Below are 5,864 nucleotides of genomic sequence, written 5' to 3'. Positions count from 1 at the left end.
CATGATAGGCCCCGGTGTGTGATGTTCCCCTTCCTGAGTCCAAGTGATCTCATTGTTCAGTTCCCATCTATGAGTGAGAACATGCGGTGTTTGGTTTTCTGTTCTTGTGATAGTTTGCTAAGAATGATGGTTTCCAGCTGCATCCATGTCCCTACAAAGGACACAAACTCATCCTTTTTGATGGCTGCATAATATTCCATGGTGTATATGTGCCACATTTTCTTAATCCAATCTGTCACTGATGGACATTTGGGTTGATTCCAAGTCTTTGCTATTGTGAATAGTGCTGCAATAAACATACGTGTGCATGTGTCTTTATAGCAGCATAATTTATAATCCTTTGGGTATATACCCAGTAATGGGATGGCTGGGTCATATGGTACATCTAGTTCTAGATCCTTGAGGAATCGCCATACTGTTTTCCATAATGGTTGAACTAGTTTACAATCCCACCAACAGTGTAAAAGCGTTCCTATTTCTCCACATCCTCTCCAGCACCTGTTGTTTCCTGACTTTTTAATGATCGCCATTCTAACTGGTGTGAGATGGTATCTCATTGTGGTTTTGATTTGCATTTCTCTGATGGCCAGGGATGATGAGCATTTTTTCATGTGTCTGTTGGCTGTATGAATGTCTTCTTTTGAGAAATGTCTGTTCATATCCTTTGCCCACTTTTTGATGGGGTTGTTTGTTTTATTCTTGTAAATTTGTTTGAGTTCTTTGTAGGTTCTGGATATTAGCCCTTTGTCAGATGAGTAGATTGCAAAAATTTTCTCCCATTCTGTAGGTTGCCTGTTCACTCTGATGGTAGTTTCTTTTGCTGTGCAGAAGCTCTTTAGTTTAATTAGATCCCATTTGTCAATTTTGGCTTTTGCTGCTGTTGCTTTTGGTGTTTTAGACATGAAGTCTTTGCCCATGCCTATGTCCTGAATGGTACTACCTAGGTTTTCCTCTAGGATTTTTATGGTATTAGGTCTAACATTTAAGTCTCTAATCCATCTTGAATTAATTTTCGTATAAGGAGTAAGGAAAGGATCCAGTTTCAGCTTTCTACTTACGGCTAGCCAATTTTCCCAGCACCATTTATTAAATAGGGAATCCTTTCCCCATTTCTTGTTTCTCTCAGGTTTGTCAAAGATCAGATGGCTGTAGATGTGTGGTATTATTTCTGAGGACTCTGTTCTGTTCCATTGGTCTATATCTCTGTTTTGGTACCAGTACCATGCTGTTTTGGTTACTGTAGCCTTGTAGTATAGTTTGAAGTCAGGTAGCGTGATGCCTCCAGCTTTGTTCTTTTGACTTAGGATTGTCTTGGAGATGCGGGCTCTTTTTTGGTTCCATATGAACTTTAAAGCAGTTTTTTCCAATTCTGTGAAGAAACTGGTTGGTAGCTTGATGGGGATGGCATTGAATCTATAAATCACCTTGGGCAGTATGGCCATTTTCACGATAATGATTCTTCCTATCCATGAGCATGGTATGTTCTTCCATTTGTTTGTGTCCTCTTTGATTTCACTGAGCAGTGGTTTGTAGTTCTCCTTGAAGAGGTCCTTTACATCCCTTGTAAGTTGGATTCCTAGGTATTTTATTCTCTTTGAAGCAATTGTGAATGGAAGTTCATTCCTGATTTGGCTCTCTGTTTGTCTGTTACTGGTGTATAAGAATGCTTGTGATTTTTGCACATTAATTTTGTATCCTGAGACTTTGCTGAAGTTGCTTATCAGCTTAAGGAGATTTTGGGCTGAGACAATGGGGTTTTCTAAATATACAATCATGTCATCTGCAAACAGGGACAATTGGATTTCTTCTTTTCCTAACTGAATACCCTTGATTTCTTTCTCTTGCCTGATTGCCCTAGCCAGAACTTCCAGCACTATGTTGAATAGGAGTGGTGAGAGAGGGCATCCCTGTCTTGTGCCAGTTTTCAAAGGGAATTTTTCCAGTTTTTGCCCATTCAGTATGATATTGGCTGTGGGTTTGTCATAAATAGCTCTTATTATTTTGAGGTACGTTCCATCAATACTGAATTTATTGAGCGTTTTTAACATGAAGGGCTGTTGAATTTTGTCAAAAGCCTTTTCTGCATCTATTGAGATAATCATGTGGTTCTTGTCTTTGGTTCTGTTTATATGCTGGATTATGTTGATTGATTTGCGAATGTTGAACCAGCCTTGCATCCCAGGGATGAAGCCCACTTGATCATGGTGGATAAGCTTTTTGATGTGTTGCTGAATCCGGTGTGCTGGTATTTTATTGAGGATTTTTGCATCGATGTTCATCAGGGATATTGGTCTAAAATTCTCTTTTTTTGTTGTGTCTCTGCCAGGCTTTGGTATCAGGATGATGTTGGCCTCATAAAATGAGTTAGGGAGGATTCCCTCTTTTTCTCTTGATTGGAATAGTTTCAGAAGGAATGGTACCAACTCCTCCTTGTACCTCTGGTAGAATTCAGCTGTGAATCCATCTGGTCCTGGACTTTTTTTGGTTGGTAGGCTATTAATTATTGCCTCAATTTCAGAGCCTGCTATTGGTCTATTCAGGGATTCAACTTCTTCCTGGTTTAGTCTTGGAAGAGTGTAAGTGTCCAGGAAATTATCCATTTCTTCTAGATTTTCCAGTTTATTTGTGTAGAGGTGTTTATAGTATTCTCTGATGGTAGTTTGTATTTCTGTGGGGTCGGTGGTGATATCCCCTTTGCCATTTTTAATTGCGTCGATTTGATTCTTCTCTCTTTTCTTCTTTATTAGTCTTGCTAGTGGTCTATCAATTTTGTTGATCTTTTCAAAAAACCAACTCCTGGATTCATTGATTTTTTGGAGGGTTTTTTGTGTCTCTACCTCCTTCAGTTCTGCTCTGATCTTAGTTATTTCTTGCCTTCTGCTAGCTTTCGAATGTGTTTGCTCTTGCTTCTCTAGTTCTTTTAATTGTGATGTTAGAGTGTCAATTTTAGATCTTTCCTGCTTTCTCTTGTGGGCATTTAGTGCTATAAATTTCCCTCTACACACTGCTTTAAATGTGTCCCAGAGATTCTGGTATGTTGTATCTTTGTTCTCATTGGTTTCAAAGAACATCTTTATTTCTGCCTTCATTTCGTTATGTACCCAGTAGTCATTCAGGAGCAGGTTGTTCAGTTTCCATGTAGTTGAGTGGTTTTGATTGAGTTTCTTAGTCCTGAGTTCTAGTTTGATTGCACTGTGGTCTGAGAGACAGTTTGTTATAATTTCTGTTCTTGTACATTTGCTGAGGAGTGCTTTACTTCCAATTACGTGGTCGATTTGGGAGTAAGTACGATGTGGTGCTGAGAAGAATGTATATTCTGTTGATTTGGGGTGGAGAGTTCTATAGATGTCTATTAGGTCTGCTTGCTGCAGAGATGAGTTCAATTCCTGGATATCCTTGTTAACTTTCTGTCTCGTTGATCTGTCTAATGTTGACAGTGGAGTGTTGAAGTCTCCCATTATTATTGTATGGGAGTCTAAGTCTCTTTGTAAGTCTCTAAGGACTTGCTTTATGAATCTGGGTGCTCCTGTATTGGGTGCATAGATATTTAGGATAGTTAGCTCTTCCTGTTGAATTGATCTCTTTACCATTATGTAATGGCCTTCTTTGTCTCTTTTGATCTTTGATGGTTTAAAGTCTATTTTATCAGAGACTAGTATTGCAACCCCCGCTTTTTTTTGTTCTCCATTTGCTTGGTAAATCTTCCTCCATCCCTTTATTTTGAGCCTATGTATGTCTCTGCGTGTGAGATGGGTCTCCTGAATACAGCAGACTGATGGGTCTTGACTCTTTATCCAGTTTGCCAGTCTGTGTCTTTTAATTGGAGCATTTAGTCCATTTACATTTAAGGTTAAGATTGTTATGTGTGAACTTGATCCTGCCATTATGATATTAACTGGTTATTTTGCTCGTTAGTTGATGCAGTTTCTTCCTAGCCTCGATGGTCTTTACATTTTGGCATGTTTTTGCAATGGCTGGTACTGGTTGTTCCTTTCCATGTTTAGTGCTTCCTTCAGGGTCTCTTGTAAGGCAGGCCTAGTGGTGACAAAATCTCTAAGCATTTGCTTATCTGTAAAGGATTTTATTTCTCCTTCACTTATGAAACTTAGTTTGGCTGGATATGAAATTCTGGGTTTAAAATTCTTTTCTTTAAGAATGTTGAATATTGGCCCCCACTCTCTTCTGGCTTGGAGAGTTTCTGCCGAGAGATCTGCTGTTAGTCTGATGGGCTTCCCTTTGTGGGTAACCCGACCTTTCTCTCTGGCTGCCCTTAAGATTTTTTCCTTCATTTCAACTTTGGTGAATCTGGCAATTATGTGTCTTGGAGTTGCTCTTCTCGAGGAGTATCTTTGTGGCGTTCTCTGTATTTCCTGGATTTGAATGTTGGCCTGCCCTACAAGGTTGGGGAAGTTCTCCTGGATGATATCCTGAAAAGTGTTTTCCAACTTGGTTCCATTTTCCCCCTCACTTTCAGGCACCCCAATCAGACGTAGATTTGGTCTTTTTACATAATCCCATACTTCTTGCAGGCTTTGTTCATTTCTTTTTCTTCTTTTTTCTTTTGGTTTCTCTTCTCGCTTCATTTCATTCATTTGATCCTCAATCGCTGATACTCTTTCTTCCAGTTGATCGAGTCGGTTACTGAAACTTGTGCATTTGTCACGTATTTCTCGTGTCATGGTTTTCATCTCTTTCATTTCGTTTATGACCTTCTCTGCATTAATTACTCTAGCCATCAATTCTTCCACTTTTTTTTTCAAGATTTTTAGTTTCTTTGCGCTGGGTATGTAATTCCTCCTTTAGCTCTGAGAAATTTGATGGACTGAAGCCTTCTTCTCTCATCTCGTCAAAGTCATTCTCCGTCCAGCTTTGATCCGTTGCTGGCGATGAGCTGCGCTCCTTTGCCGGGGGAGATGCACTCTTATTTTTTGAATTTCCAGCTTTTCTGCCCTGCCTTTTCCCCATCTTTGTGGTTTTATCTGCCTCTGGTCTTTGATGATGGTGATGTACTGATGGGGTTTTGGTGTAGGTGTCCTTCCTGTTTGATAGTTTTCCTTCTAACAGTCAGGACCCTCAGTTGTAGGTCTGTTGGAGATTGCTTGAGGTCCACTCCAGACCCTGTTTGCCTGGGTATCAGCAGCAGAGGCTGCAGAAGATAGAATATTTCTGAACAGCGAGTGTACCTGTCTGATTCTTGCTTTGGAAGCTTCCTCTCAGGGGTGTACTCCACCCTGTGAGGTGTGGGGTGTCAGACTGCCCCTAGTGGGGGATGTCTCCCAGTTAGGCTACTCAGGGGTCAGGGACCCACTTGAGCAGGGAGTCTGTCCCTTCTCAGATCTCAGCCTCCGTGTTGGGAGATCCACTGCTCTCTTCAAAGCTGTCAGACAGAGTCGTTTGCGTCTGCAGAGGCTTCTGCTGCGTTTGTTATAGTTTACTGTGCCCTGTCCCCAGAGGTGGAGTCTACAGAGACAGGCAGGTTTCCTTGAGCTGCTGTGAGCTCCACCCAGTTCGAGCTTCCCAGCAGCTTTGTTTACCTACTTAAGCCTCAGCAATGGCGGGCGCCCCTCCCCCAGCCTTGCTGCTGCCTTCCCGGTAGACCACAGAGTGCTGTGCTAGCAATGAGGGAGGCTCCGTGGGTGTGGGACCCTCCCGGCCAGGTGTGGGATATTATCTCCTGGTGTGCCTGTTTGCTTAAAGCGCAGTATTGGGGTGGGAGTTACCCGATTTTCCAGGTGTTGTGTGTCTCAGTTCCCCTGGCTAGGAAAAGGGATTCCCTTCCCCTTTGCGCTTCCCAGGTGAGGTGATGCCTCGCCCTGCTTCAGCTCTCGCTGGTTGGGCTGCAGCAGCTGACCAGCACCGATCGT

The sequence above is a fragment of the Macaca nemestrina genome, chromosome 16, assembly GCF_043159975.1.
Source record: "Macaca nemestrina isolate mMacNem1 chromosome 16, mMacNem.hap1, whole genome shotgun sequence".
In the NCBI taxonomy this organism is placed as follows: Eukaryota; Metazoa; Chordata; class Mammalia; order Primates; family Cercopithecidae; genus Macaca; species Macaca nemestrina.
Note: the sequence above shows the minus strand (reverse complement) of the source record.